We start from the raw sequence: 14,368 nt of genomic DNA on the forward strand, positions 1-14,368 counted from the left end.
TTACAAAGAATGCTCTGTTGCATGCAGTATGCATTCAATTGGGACATACTACTTTGTCTAAACCACAGACTGTATATAAGAAATGGACATAGTCACCGTGACGTCGCCCATTGGTTTGTGGACTGCCGTTTTGAAGCCTCGAGTTCGGCATTTTGGCCGTCGCCATCTTCGTTTTTGTCCGTAGACATCTTGTTTTTTTGCAACCAGAAGTGACATGAGAGGGTGGCGCTAAATACAACCGAACGCTGAATAAGACACTTTTAGGGCGACCAAAATGTTACAATTAACTTTCATGAACTGAAAACACACTGTTGGTTAAAGTTGTAAGAAAACACGGACAACTCCCAGGCTGTAGCAACCTGTCAATCACAAGCTAGCCACGCCCGAAAACATCCCCTGCTTTATGGTCCATTTGACTAAATGGGACCATAATTTACTAAATAAACATCATGCTGTATTGAAGAAGACTTGAAACTAGTAATTGAGAGCATAAACTCATGTTTACAATGTTTACAGAGGTCATAAATCAAGTGAAAAGTAGGGTCATTTTCTCATAGATTTCACAGTTTACAATTACGTGGATTACATACAAATTGATTTCATGACGACCTTCACGAAAAAATTTGAAATTCGTGTCTATATCTCAATACATTAAATGTCGTGATTATTTCACAAAGTGCTGTGCGACTGGGCTGCCACTGGTCATAACATTGCCCCTTGAACTTTGACCCTCTTGCTTATATATCCGCTGCGCAGAGGATTGTGGGTCAGAATAGCCAGAAAAGCGTGCTGGCTTACATACCGCAAAATGCGACTGGATGTAGTAGGACATCCTGGTATTTTTGTCATTCTGCAATTGATATACTATGTATTGGGACATACTAAATCTTTTTCTGGCATACTAAATAGTATGGTAGTATGGGTACTGGAACGCACAGACTGAAGAGGATCAACAGCCATCTTAACACATGACCAAATATAGAGCCACCTCATTGAACTAGTGGACTGTGGTCATTTTAATGTATTAGTTATTATTCCACAACACCTCTGTGTAAATGCTAGCTAATATCTATAGCTAACAGAAACTAAACTGTTCATTGTGCAACACCTTGAGGACATTTATTAGTATTTAAGTGACAATGAGAAGGAATGAATAGAGCAATCCTGTTCCTTTGCACACATTAACAGGTTTCTGCTAGGTAGGTTTAAAATAAAGCAGGCTTAGAAAGGTACATTTTGGACAGAAATAACATTTTTAATTGCACTGCAAATTGAATGAAAACTAATTCCACTCGCCCTAATCCAGTTTGCACGTTGTCAGTTGCCATCCGACCAGTAATGAGTTGTCTAGACTGTCTGTAAAATGAATAGGCCGCGGGCCATTCACTTAGTGGAATATATTAAAACAGAACAAGATACACAAGGACAAGACCTGCGCGTGGACTTGTACAATAATATTTTAGCTAATACAGAAGCTATATTGATTTATTTCCAAGTTGAAGGTAATAAATTGTCTATTTTTTAGCCTTAAATGGTAGCGTGCAAACTTCCATCTGAGGAAAACCTTTTTTTTGTGTTTGTGTTAATAGATTTTGGAAAAGGAACCAATGTTAACACCGAATTCATCATCTAACTACATATTACTATGAAATACTAGACACCTCCAGACCCTCCGAGATCATTCGCAAATGAGGGAAAATCTAAGGCACACACTGTATTTGAATAGAGGACAGCATAGAGGCAGGATGAATGAATGAAAGGATAAACAAATAAATATATAAATGTCCATGAAGAGAAGTCATATTGCTGCCCTCTGTTGGTTACATATAAAGCTGAGTGAGACATGACTTGACCTGCCAATGTGAAATTAGTCTCTTCCTGCTTTGCCACAGAGCACATTGTAGCTGTGGCATGAATTCAGTTTTCATGTAAAAAAAAGAAAAAAATCTCTTTGGTTTGCAAAAGGTGAAGTTGATTATTAAATCAACATTTAATAAAGAATGTGTATTTTTTCTCTAAGCTATGCAGGTTTTCGTCGTTTCTATTTTTACTTTTGTATTTATCAGTTGCAAAAGTAATGAGAAATTCATCAGTCCTGAATAAAGAACAGTAGGAGCTCGATACATGTATTTACCTCAGGCTGTGGCAATTTGGCATTGTATTCAAACCAAAAGACACAAAGTAAAATCTGCCATCGGATTTTTAGAAAATAATTATTTTACATATCTAGCAACATTTTAAGCACTGCATAATTATTATATTTTTTTTACTGAAATGTTAATAGGGAAAAACATTTAGGGATTTCAAATACAAAAAAATATGTTTTATTAGGGTTGACTACTGTCCAGGTTTGAGAACTTTATTATCCGTTTATCGGTGCTCCCAGCCAGTATTCAGGTCTGATTCATACTGGCACTTGAGTCATTAACTGTTGTGTTGCTGAGACTTTTTTGTTTTTAATTTTTAAGAATATATACATATTTTTGTTAACCAATTTGGAAACACAATACAAATATGTATATTTTTTAAATTATTTGAACGTATTATTATCTTGAATATGAGAAATTGTTTCACAGGCTGTTCGTAATCCTCAGGGAAAGGTGTTTTTTTTCCCAATTATTATTTTTTCATTATTATTATTTTATCTTGCCATAGAGGCTGTCAAATTTGGAAGCTATTGAGAAGCTTAAAAGTTTAGATTAATTAATATCAATCATATCCAGTATGTTTTATTTGTATGACTTATTTTGTTGCATTTTTTTTCATATTATTATTTTTTTTGTAATTAATATGGTAACGGTTAGTGGAAATATGTGTGTAATTGTAATGTCATTTGTATTTTATGTTTATTTTTTATTGCATAATTAATATCAATCATATCCAGTATGTTTTATTTGTATGATTTATTTTTGTTGAATTTTTTCACATTATTTTATTTGTAATTAATAAAGTACAGTTAGTGGAAATATGTGTGTAATTGTAATGTAATTTGTATTTTATTTTTATTTTTATTGCACTACATTTTTTTAAATAAAAACACATGTAGTGACACCCTTTGCAAAACATCTGTGACACTAGTCTATTCAGTGAATATCCTATATGTTTTTGTATTTGCTCTATAAAAATAAATGTAATCTAATCATATATTTTTAGATTGCGTTTTGTTCTCATGGTGGCAACGACACGCTTCCATGCAGGCCAGGTCCAGTGCAACATGAAAACCACTTCTATAGTGGCACCACTAAAAACAAAATGTTCCCTCCGTTCAATCCTCCCTACACGTGCTGCCGGTTGAGCCGTGTTAATCAAGCGGACTATCTGAAACACAGTTCCGGGAAGAGAAGAGAAGGCGGTGCGATACGCGGATCCGACGCTCAGTTTATAATCCTAAAAAAAAAAAAAAAGACATAATTCTGACTTTTTAATGAATATTAAAAGCATTTTTGTTGAAACGTGCCTCATTGTCGGATTGCAAAAAGCGGCGCATTAAGGCCGCCGGTGGTGTTCCTACGCTGTTCCTGGTTAATGTAGGTCAAAGCAGTGACGGAAGGGTGTCCTCCGTTGAACCCACAGCATTAATCCACAGCACAGTCCTGCAGATGGCGCGCACAGTCAACCGAGTGCCCTGGGTGCTCACCACGGTGCTCACACACAACAAGAGACCCAGCGAGACAGAGAGAGAGAGAGAGATGGCGATTGTCTGAAGCGACACCTCTGTCTGCCCCGTATATACAGCTGGAGGGGGGCTGTGAAAGTTCAAGAGTGCAGTTTTTCTCCTTAAAAAGAAAAGAGCTTTACGCGCTTTTTACGCAGCAGCAGCTCAGTTTAGGCAGCACACGCTATCCGCCGGGCTGCTCGAGCGTAACCTTAGTTGACCTCTTTGTCAGTAAAAAAAGCTGCTCTTTCAAGATATGGAGAACATCCTACACACCCTGTATACTAGAATCACACACATGAATAATATAGTGAAAGTATCTATTATAGACATTAGTTCATTATTCTGATCTGAACTACAGACAAGCGTGCGCACACACACACACGCACACCTGTCACTGTCTAGACAGGGAGGGGGCATTAAGGCGGGGGGGGGGGATCCCACATGACCCATTAGGGGCTACTGCTTTATTCCATGCCAACCCACAATCTATCTCAAGGCGTTGGATAATTACACACCAAAAAAAAAAAAATCAACAACAACAAGAAGAGAAAAAAGCAATCGCTCTACACAATCTGATTGGCCGGCTTGAACCGACACGAATTTTTTTTTCTCCCTGCTCGCAAACTCGAGGTCAGCTCGGGACGTTAAAAAATAAATAAATGAGAAAATAGAAATGCGTAGAAAGTAGAAGACACGGCAGACAATCTAGCTTGTTGGTCGGTGTGGGGTGAGTGACGGCGGAGCGGACCAATCAGAGAGCGAGGCGCAGCTGGCTCACTGAACTGGCAGGGGCGGCGGCCAATGCAAAGTTCAGACGCATGATGGACACATAACTGACAATTCCCCCCCGTCCTTTTTCATCCAGACTGGGGGACACATTTCAGTTCATTCACAATTGTGATCGCCGATATGTTTGAACATGGAGCGTCGGAGCCTGCACGATAATAAAGACACTTTATAAATGGAGTATAAACGGTGGGGTTTATGCGTAAAAGTGGGCAACATCACTGCGAGTCTGTTTTTAAACCTCATCCATCCACGTTTCGTTACCCACCATGACCTCCATTTATAACAACTGCTGTGTTGCTGCTCAGACAAGGAGCAAAAAACTTCAACACCTTCGATGAGTAGGATGAGCACTACTACTACAACTACTATTACTATAACTCCCACCACTTCCACACAGAGCCATAATGGAGCCCCATGCTTTCACCGTCCCACTGTGCTCCCTGCGATTGGGGCACAATAATGTTGACGGATTTCTGATCCAACCCAAGACAGTGCACTGTTCTTCCAATAGCAGCTTTAAGTGAAAAGGCGTGCCTGTATCCCCCCCCTCCTCCTCCTCTTCCTCCTCCTCCTCCTCTTCCTCCTCCTCCTCCTCCACCACCCCTCAAAGTACTCGATGTATAGTTAAAAAATGGGAGGGCACACTTGAACCGAGCTGCTCTATGAAGGTAGGCTGCAGCGTGTGTTTATTGATGAGATGAAAAGAAGATGGAAGTGAGAAATGAAACAAAGTAAAGGAACATATTTTAAAAAAACAACTAGACGCGCTTCGTCGGGGGAAAACAGGGGAGAGCCGTGGAAAACGCTGTGGCCACTTTTTAAAACGAGCTTCGGAAGTGCAGGTAAGAAATTGAGAAAAAGTAGGAAAAAGGGATGGGTCTTTTTACAATATGTATAACGCTATTATTACAAGGGGGAGAAATTAGAGGAGTTTCCTTTATACGAGAGGTGGAAACATGCTCGCTGACTTTAGGGGGGATGTGCATGAAATGCCCGCTGACTTCCATGTAGTTTGTGTCTGGCTTTTACCAAGCCAAATATTCAGCTTTAATCTGGAAACTTCATTGTTTTTAGAGGATCTCAGACATTCAATAAATGTGACGCCAGCGTAGGAAATGAATTGTCCCTCATGTTAGGGGGGTTCAGTTTTAGGCTGCCAGCGGTTTTTGTTGTCCATTTATGTTCGGCTACTAAAAAAACGCGCTGCCCTGGCATGACGCAAGTTTCCCCATCTGTCATTATTCTCAACATGCCCCTTTTACCTTTAGCCTTTTACTTTCGGATTGTCCAGGGGGCACTTGAGAGCAATAGTCCGGACAAACTGTGTGTTCACACAGGTCTGTTTCTCTCTGAAGCAGCGATGCTCGCAGGCTGCTTCTTCACATTTTACACACACTGAGAGAGAGAGAGAGAGAGAGAGAGACCGGAACAACTGTGGCAGCCGACGTGCGCATTTTGGCTTTTAGGTCAGTTATTTGAATCAGAGGAAACGCGTTTCCTTATTGCATTGAAGCAATATAAAAACAGTCTATTTGTGAAATACATTTCAGTTTGTTGAACTTGCCGGAAAGATGGTTTTTAGATGTGTGAAATCTAATTTCTATAGCAGCGGTTCTCGTATACAGCGCTTCTACTCAGACAGATGTCTAGCCTACATTTTTTATGAATTAATATCAATACGGCGTGGCATTTATGAGATGGGGTTACATGAAGACAGGCTCGGTTGAGAGGGGAGGCTGGTTTAATATGTGTCTGGAGGTAAAACAATACTGCAGGTTCAGTTGAGACAAATCACATCCAGTGGGACTCTGGTGGTCTGGATTTTTTTTAATTTTTTTTTGGTGCCATGTTTCTCCCCTCAAATGATCTCTTTTCATTGTCGCAACCCGCTTTTTTATTCACAGCATTTAACAGTTTGAGAAAATGTTTGCAAATGTGAGGGATGTTTTGGCAAAAGGCTGGCCTAGATATATGGGAGCCATGCGCTGCTGTAATTAAAGTTGCAAGAGACGCTTCCTGCGTGCCTTTTGAGACATTTTGTTGCAAAATATTCATGATTCCTCTGCTCTTTTTTTATTACATAGCTGTATAGAGTCGCTTTGACCTCTTGAATAAAGTTAAAAATATGTATATATGTTCGGCTTTATATAGCGCGATAACAAAAAAATAAATAAATGGAGCAGTGACTGGCCGAAATTCACACAAAAAAGGGCCATGTTGAAGGAGTTGAGCCGGAGCAACATGTCAGTCTTGTTCTTTTTGGGCTCCATCTATATCCGTGCGCCATCGCGCGCGCGTGTCTGTGTGTGTGACTGTGAAAAGGGGACGGAGAGCGTGCGCGCGCGTGTGTGTGTGTGTGGCAAACAGATGTTGTCCCCAAAGCGCTTGGCTTTGTCAGATAAAGAGAGTAATACAGCATGTTCTTGTGTCTATTATAAGCGCCGCGGACGCTTTTTCTACAATACAACACGTTGTGTGTGTGTATGCGTGCGCGTGTGTGTGTGTGTGTGATTAATAGGCGCACGGTGCTCGCCTATAGCCTGGAAGTTGTGCTTATAGCAGGTATATAGATCTTTTGCGTCAACACATTAGTCATGTCAGAGGTCGCTTGTGGTGTGGTCACTGGAGCTGTTTACGCACAGAGGACGCAAGAAGGCCGGTCACCGGTTTGACACATGCATGGAGAGGCTGCACCGGAGAGCAGCACTGCGTCCTGCTCTGTGGGTGTGCACCTGTGTGTATGTGTGTATGTGTGTAAGTGTGTGTGTGCGTGTGTGTGTGTGTGTAGGTTTTTTTTTACCGAATAATTGTGCGTCTCACTTTTGTTGTGATCACTCCCTCTCCCCGCCTTCATTCACAATATGTTTCCACTACGTAAAATCCTATAGGCTCTGTGTTATGTAATTGATGTCTGCACTGGCTCCTCGTTTGTTTTCTGAATGGACACATTTGGAGAGAACACAGAGCTGCTGAGTGTGCAGCAGGAATCCAACATTTCACTTTGATGTATAAGCTTTTCAGCATGGGCATGCATGATTATTATAAATGTGTATATGAATTGGAGCATATTGATTGACAGGCTTGCAGTGTGGGTGAGTAATAAAAGTAGAAATCATATTGTCACAAAAGCTGGATGGAATACCCTTCATGTGAAACAGAAAAACTCCACGTCAACTTAATACCTGTATTTTTGGACATTTTTATTGTTTGATGAATTGGAGAGGGTACTTGTGTCTTGTGTGTGTGTGTGTGTGTGTGTGTGTGTGTGTGTGTGTGTGTGTGTGAGTGAGTGAGCTCTCACCACGGCTTGATGTCAAAAACTCTCGTTTTATCAGCACAGAGGTGTGCAGGAGCTGCTGAGAGAGAGGCAGCATTGGGAGTGTTTGTAGTCCAGAGTATCAGGTGCCCGGTTTCATCTCAGTTAAGTCACTAATGAGTATTTCTATGTATATATTCCACATGTACATTAATATTCACAGTGTTTGAGCCATCGCCATTTGCCAGCTTTCTGTGTCACGGCTAAAACCCACCCATGACTAATGAATATTTAAGAGCATGTCTGCAGACCAGGGAAACTCATTATTATATGGAGGAGACCCAGCAGATAAACTGTGTAGACCTCCTCAGATGAAGGCAAGGGTGTGTGTGTGGAGGGGAGGCGGGGTGGGGGGGGGAGAAGGTGTTCAGTTAATCCACACTCAGCAATCAATCCCAATTTTCTTTTGGCTTCGCCATCCTTCACTCGTCCTCTGCAGCTTCCTCTCTTCACATTTATTATTGACCAACAAACTCACATAATGGGTCCGCAGCATTCAATTCTGAAATGTTTCGAGCTGATTTAGTCACTCTTTCGCACATTTCTCCCACCTGATTATTTGGGTTTACTCAAGTGAAAAAAGGAAAAAAACATGCTGTACTAATGTAATGAGTGCTTCTTTGGAAGAGACGTATAACAATCATCTTGTACTGTACATGCACACAGATGGCAGGTCAGTATTCCAAATAATTTTCTAAGCGCAGCAAAGGCTCTGTTGGCCAAATAGGCAAGATAGAGACATCTCTCTGAAGCCTCCGCAATGCCACATTTCTGGTTATTCCTTCACCAGGCAGGCTTTTACCAGGTAATCCTGGTGGCCCATGCTTAAATTTATAAATATGTATTCAATATGTTGTTTCAATATAACTCTCTTTAAAAGATTTTGAGGCATTGGTGGTGTATTGCACAGTATATAGTGGAAAAGGACAGGAGAGGTGGAAGAGAAATCCACAGTTTATTTTGCCATATATATTGTTAAATAAAATGTATTTTATTTAAATGAATAATTTAAATTTAAAAAGTGTAAATTTGGTCTCAAATGTGAGCATACTCTTACAATATTTTAATAAAATAATATAAATTATTGCATGCAGCAGCGGTGGACCTGAGGTAAAATTAAAATTATAATCCATAATTCTAAATAGGGTGTTTTACCATAGTATAACAAAAGACTTAAAAAAGAAATATGCACTTGAGTCCATCTTGGCACTTTGTCTACCCCAGTTGAACATATTTGGCAGCCATTTTGGGAATGCAATAGAGATCCATCGATATAACGAGCCACTTTGTGGATAGCATCCAGAATGTCACAGTGCTTGTTAACTGCTTGGCCTTTTTGTCTCAGGCGGTGTTTATCCCCTTTTCCCTCCTTTTTTTTGTTCATGTATAATTCTTGTTAGAAGAATATTCCCCCCATGGAGCAAAACTAATCTTTGATGTGATTGCCAACTGAGACCGTTTTCAGGTGCACATCTCCCAAGTTATTGTTAAGTCGTATATAATTAACGACAGAATAACCTGTAAGCCTTTTAATGGACTTTTGAGGTTAAAGATTTAGGGTTTGTTTATTAGGGAGAACGCCTAAAGTTTTCTCACCTGATGTTAATTGCTAAGACTGCTGTTTTACAGCAACTGCAGCTTCAATACTGCATCACATGCATAACCAGCGCCGCTGCCAGGATAATTGGTCTCCCCACACCCAGCCATGCAGAGCCAAACAATAAGGCCATTGCACGCATTGCAACCTCAGTAGAACAGGACATCACACACCCACTCAACCAGCACCTTACCCTGCTGCCCTCTGGGCGCAGGTACGGGCCACTGAGGGGCACATGGGTAAAAACCTGATCCCTGCAGCCATAGAGGCCTTTGCTGAACACACCTGAGTGTGTACTGTTGTTGCTGTTGTATGTATTATCTGACGTGTACAGTGCTGTGGAGAGGAGTTTCCCCATGGGGACAATAAAGTCTATTTGAGTCCCCAGTTACCATGGCAACCTTAAAAATACTCAGATACCTCAAAATCTTCAGAGAAGCCTTATTATATATTATATACCTATTAATTTTCCTCATGATTATAGTAAAATATAATCCTAATTAGTGACCACTAGCTAACTCCACCTTGTTAGCATACATGGATTTTTTACAATATTAGAAATTATTGGCAGGCTAGCCGCCTCCTGGCTAACTGGCTTGGATCCGTCTATCCGCAAAGCACCTTTTTTCACACCTAACATGCTTCTCTTCACTTATATTATTTATTTTTTTATTCTTGAAAATACTAATAACACAATTGCAGAGCCTATTGAGAATCCGTACTTTATAATTAGGAGAGAATTTCCCCTTCAGCTGCATTATGCAACACAGAAATGCTGTTACGATGAGTTATGGTGGTTTCCTTCCAGCTATAAGGCAAGGCTGGGAAATAATATGCCTTGTTTATGCCTTGTTTAAGTGGAGGGGAAATGTATCTTGTTTACTGATGATCATTTTGGCCTGGATACAAATATTTTTGGAATAAACTTTGGCAACCATATAGCTTAAAACGGCTATATGTCACATTTGCGTAGACCGGCTCAATTTGTCAATTCATTGAGCAGGGATTTTCAAAATACTCCCTTTTTTAGTAAAATGGCAGTGAGAATCTGAAAGACTGGTCATGGAAATTACTTTTATAAAATTTAATTACACTCAAAACCCAATGACTTTCAGAGCATGCAGCATGCAGAAAACTGACAAACCAAAAATCATGTTTTTTTTTCAGTTTTCAAAGGACTTTTGTTTTGGAATCTCCCCTCCCTGCAGTATCACAGGAATGCGTAATGAAAGCACACATTGAGGCTGAATATGTATTTGCGAATGTGCCATGCTGTTGTCAGGAAGCTTTTGTTCACTTCTAAAACTTTAGAAAGTCTTATGAAACACAGTTTATATCCTTTGTTCAATATTTCTAAATTAAATATATAAATATAAAATGAACATGCCACATGGAACAGTTCAACACACACTTGCCCCAGGATAAGCCTGTTGTTGTTCTTAGTTTAATGTCTACACATAAATTTGATACAATTAATAGACTCTTGTATCATATAATTATTATAAAATGTTGTCCGGTAAATTACAGTACATACAGTACAAACACAATCCAGTCGTGGGTGTGACCATGTGTTTCCATTACCTTTGCTAAAATTGCTAACAGACTCTTGATTCATGCTTCTTTATATCTGCAGCGCTGCTTTTAAAGCTTTTCATTAAAAGTCATCTGTTCGAGAAGCTGTGATATAATACCCAAATATCATATAACTTGAACCAGAAGTTGTTTTACAACAAGTACAGAAGGGTTTTTTCATTTTTTTTTAAAATCCATGCAACTTGTTGTAATAATGTATGTTTGAATTCTATATATATTTTGAATGACAGAAGCATTTAAACTTTATTTGTATTCCCTCTCGTTAAACACACACGCAGGCCCAGGCATTCAACTGATGTGAAAAATGTATCCTGGATTCTAATAGCCAAGTTGTATGTTTGCCAAGGTGCATGTGTGTCCTCAGTTCACCCTGCTCTACCCATATGGTTTCCTACAAGTCATGGTGAGATCACTGCCTAGTTGTAAGTAGTAAGGGGGGGAAGTTTCTAAAGAGGGTTTAAGGAAATGTAAGAAAGTAAAAGTAAGAGTCTTGAGCAACTTTTTTTAACCTATTTTACAGAGAAAAAGTGGCGTGTCTTCTCTGCTTCTATCTTGGCTTCAGGAAGACTTTTTAAGCCTGGTGCCAGTAAACAGCACTCACAGCAGCCAAAATGTTAAGATTGTGCACAGTCTCACTCGAGGTACATCGGTATGCACTGTGCAATGGGTAAACTTAGGGGGAATTATTTACACAATAGTATTTGTGTTTGGTTTTATCACAAAATGAAGATTGCTGGAAGTATTTCCACAGAATCTAAAATTGTATTTTCCTTTTCTAAGTCATTAGCTTTTTTTTTAAATACAGCTGCAGGAAATCACTGTCAGACATTTTGTCTTTTGAATTCTTTAACAAAGAATTTTCTTTTTAAATATTCATTTTCATGTTTTAAAAAAAAGAAAGGAATAGCTGCTCTGATACTGTCTACATTGTTTATTGCCCTGAAAATGACCTTGATAAAGACAGATTTCAAAATAGACTCCTTCACAAAGCAGGAAATCATTATTAATTCGACGAGCAGCTTATTGGTGAGAAATGAAGGTTTTGTGTTCTTAGACGGTTGCGGGTGATTTCTCGACAGTTGGTGACGCAGGACGAGCATGTATAACCTGTTCAGCAACAAAAACAAAATGGCAAAGCAAATTTTCAGTTTTATCAAAGTGGCTGGGCTTGTCTCACAGATACGTTTGAGGGGAAAAGTAATTCTGGTAACATCGACTCTATAGTTCATAACACCTGCAATACATTTTCAGAACAGATGCACTCCATGTGTCTGGCTCCATGAGATGTTTAAGTGGTTAGTACACCGATATAATAGTTGTCAGTTGTGGCATTTAGAGTAAAATATCTTGAGGCAGTTGCTGTGCAAACTAACGTTAAGCTTATTTTTCTTTTTATATTTTCTATGACTTTATTAACTGAATGCATTTTAGACAAAATGTCTTTTATGGCGTTTGACTCAAGTAGACTCTGCTTCTTGCTAGTATCTCAATGTTCATTCATTCACTCAATATTATTTAATTCATAGTCAGGTCACAGGGCAAACACACAGACAAACACAGGTCATTAAAGGTGCACTGTTAGATTTACTTAACATAAAACCCCCTGTTGCACAAAAGATGAGTGAAAAATCCTCTCAGTCTAACACTATAAATGACTTAGAAGTAGCACAGCCATGCGGCCTGATTTTTTATAGTAATGTTACCAGAAACGGCAGATGATCTCAGGTTACACTCTGGGGTTTATGAGGCTATAGCTTGTTACCATCAACGATAATAATTCTGCTACATTCAACGAGGCCACACTGACCAGCAATTCATGTGCATTAGCGAGGCCAAAAGGCCAGATGATTATCATAAACTGAGCTCATGGGTGGTCGTGTGATCTCGCCGCTTTGCGCTGCAAGTATACTCTGCTTTCTGTACATAGAACAGATCAGAGAAGACAACCTTACACCAACATTTAATCATAATAGGAAGTGTAGAAACTGAAAACAAGCAAGTATAGTAGCTTCCACTATGAATACACTGGAGGCTTTAAAAACACAGTATGTCTTTGCAGCAGAGAAAGGTATGTGTGCTCAGTGCTAATATGCAGTTATGTGTAAACAAAGTATAATATACTATAGAACTAGTATATCCACATTGCAACATAGTTTTGCTCTGCGGTCATTTATTGAGCTTGGTGGGTAATAAAAGGAGAAAACCTGCCTGTAACACTAATTTACAACAGAATTTTACACAACAAAGCACAGGCTTAAATTAAAAAAATAAGTCATTTTATTTTGAAAATATTGCTCAAATACTAATACACTAGCGCATAATAAACACTCTGACTGATTCAGTATTGATAAATGTGGCTCATACACAGTGTTATAAGTTAGTGTTTACATTATTGTAACTTTACATATGTTCACTTCTTGTCATCAATGTTTAGGGCTGCTGTTGGTGAGGTATTACATAGTTTTCTCCAAAGATGTAGAATGAGTAAGAGTGGGTGTCTTACAGTATTCTATTGATATAGTTTTGCAAAATGACTCTACCTGTAATAAATGCCCTATGTTAGCTGATACTTTCTATAGATTACTGACCTTACTGTTCTTATTGAAACATTTCAATCAGCTCAAATTTCTAGATAATATCTTTTTGAGTTTGTCTTTACCAGAATGACACTGACACAATACTAAAAGGGGTAAAAAAAAAAAAATGTTTTTGGCCTTTCTCTCATTTCTTGTGAAATTCTGTAGTTGGCTTGCTTAACAAGTTTGTCTTGCAACACTGTCATTGTATGGATAAAGTTTCCTAGATTGCACCCACTCACCATTGGATTAACAGGAAACCTTGCCTTTGTGCCAACTTTTGTTAATTTCTAACTGCACTGCTGTAGGTTTAAGTCAGTATATCTAACTTGTATTGCTCAGTTAGCCTGTAGCAGACTACTGGACCAGATTGTGTTAGCATTTGGTGAAAGTGTGTATAGGGCACTGGTGTGGCCAAATGTGTTGCAGTGTGTCAGCATTACACTTTTAGAAGGGTCAAATGACCCGATGAGACATATATAATCTGTATTTACCACACAACAGCTTGCCAAACTATAAATACACTAAAAAAGTGCTAACATCCATACGGCTCAAAATAAGCCCAAAATATTTAGTATTAAGTCATCTGGATTTTTATATCTTGTTCACATAATGAGCAAAATCTGTAGCTGAAGACACAGTATGTTAGTTTACCTGAATAGTGACTCATTTTTATCTCAGCCTGATGGCATGTGTATTGTTGTTGCCGTAGCTACAGGCTGAAGAAGTACGTCATAAAAACCCTTTGCGATGTCCATTTTCAACGTTCCCTTTGCTTCCGCATCGTAAACAAGCAGCGTCATTTTGTGAGACTGGTGAACCCATTTAAAAGGCAAAAG

General features: G+C 39.1%; 1 protein-coding gene across 1 annotated transcript in view; it reads left to right on the forward strand.

The window, feature by feature from the left end:
• Positions 1-5,044: 5,044 nt before the first annotated feature.
• zbtb20 (zinc finger and BTB domain containing 20) overlaps positions 5,045-14,368 on the forward strand; it is a 32,786-nt gene continuing 23,462 nt past the window's right edge. Inside the window, exon 1 of the mRNA XM_074611704.1 lies at positions 5,045-5,289. The gene's annotated coding sequence lies outside the window, so the exon portion shown is untranslated. The remainder of the gene's footprint in view (positions 5,290-14,368) is intronic.

Source organism: Sebastes fasciatus, chromosome 16 (genome assembly GCF_043250625.1).
Source record: "Sebastes fasciatus isolate fSebFas1 chromosome 16, fSebFas1.pri, whole genome shotgun sequence".
Lineage (NCBI taxonomy): Eukaryota > Metazoa > Chordata > Actinopteri > Perciformes > Sebastidae > Sebastes > Sebastes fasciatus.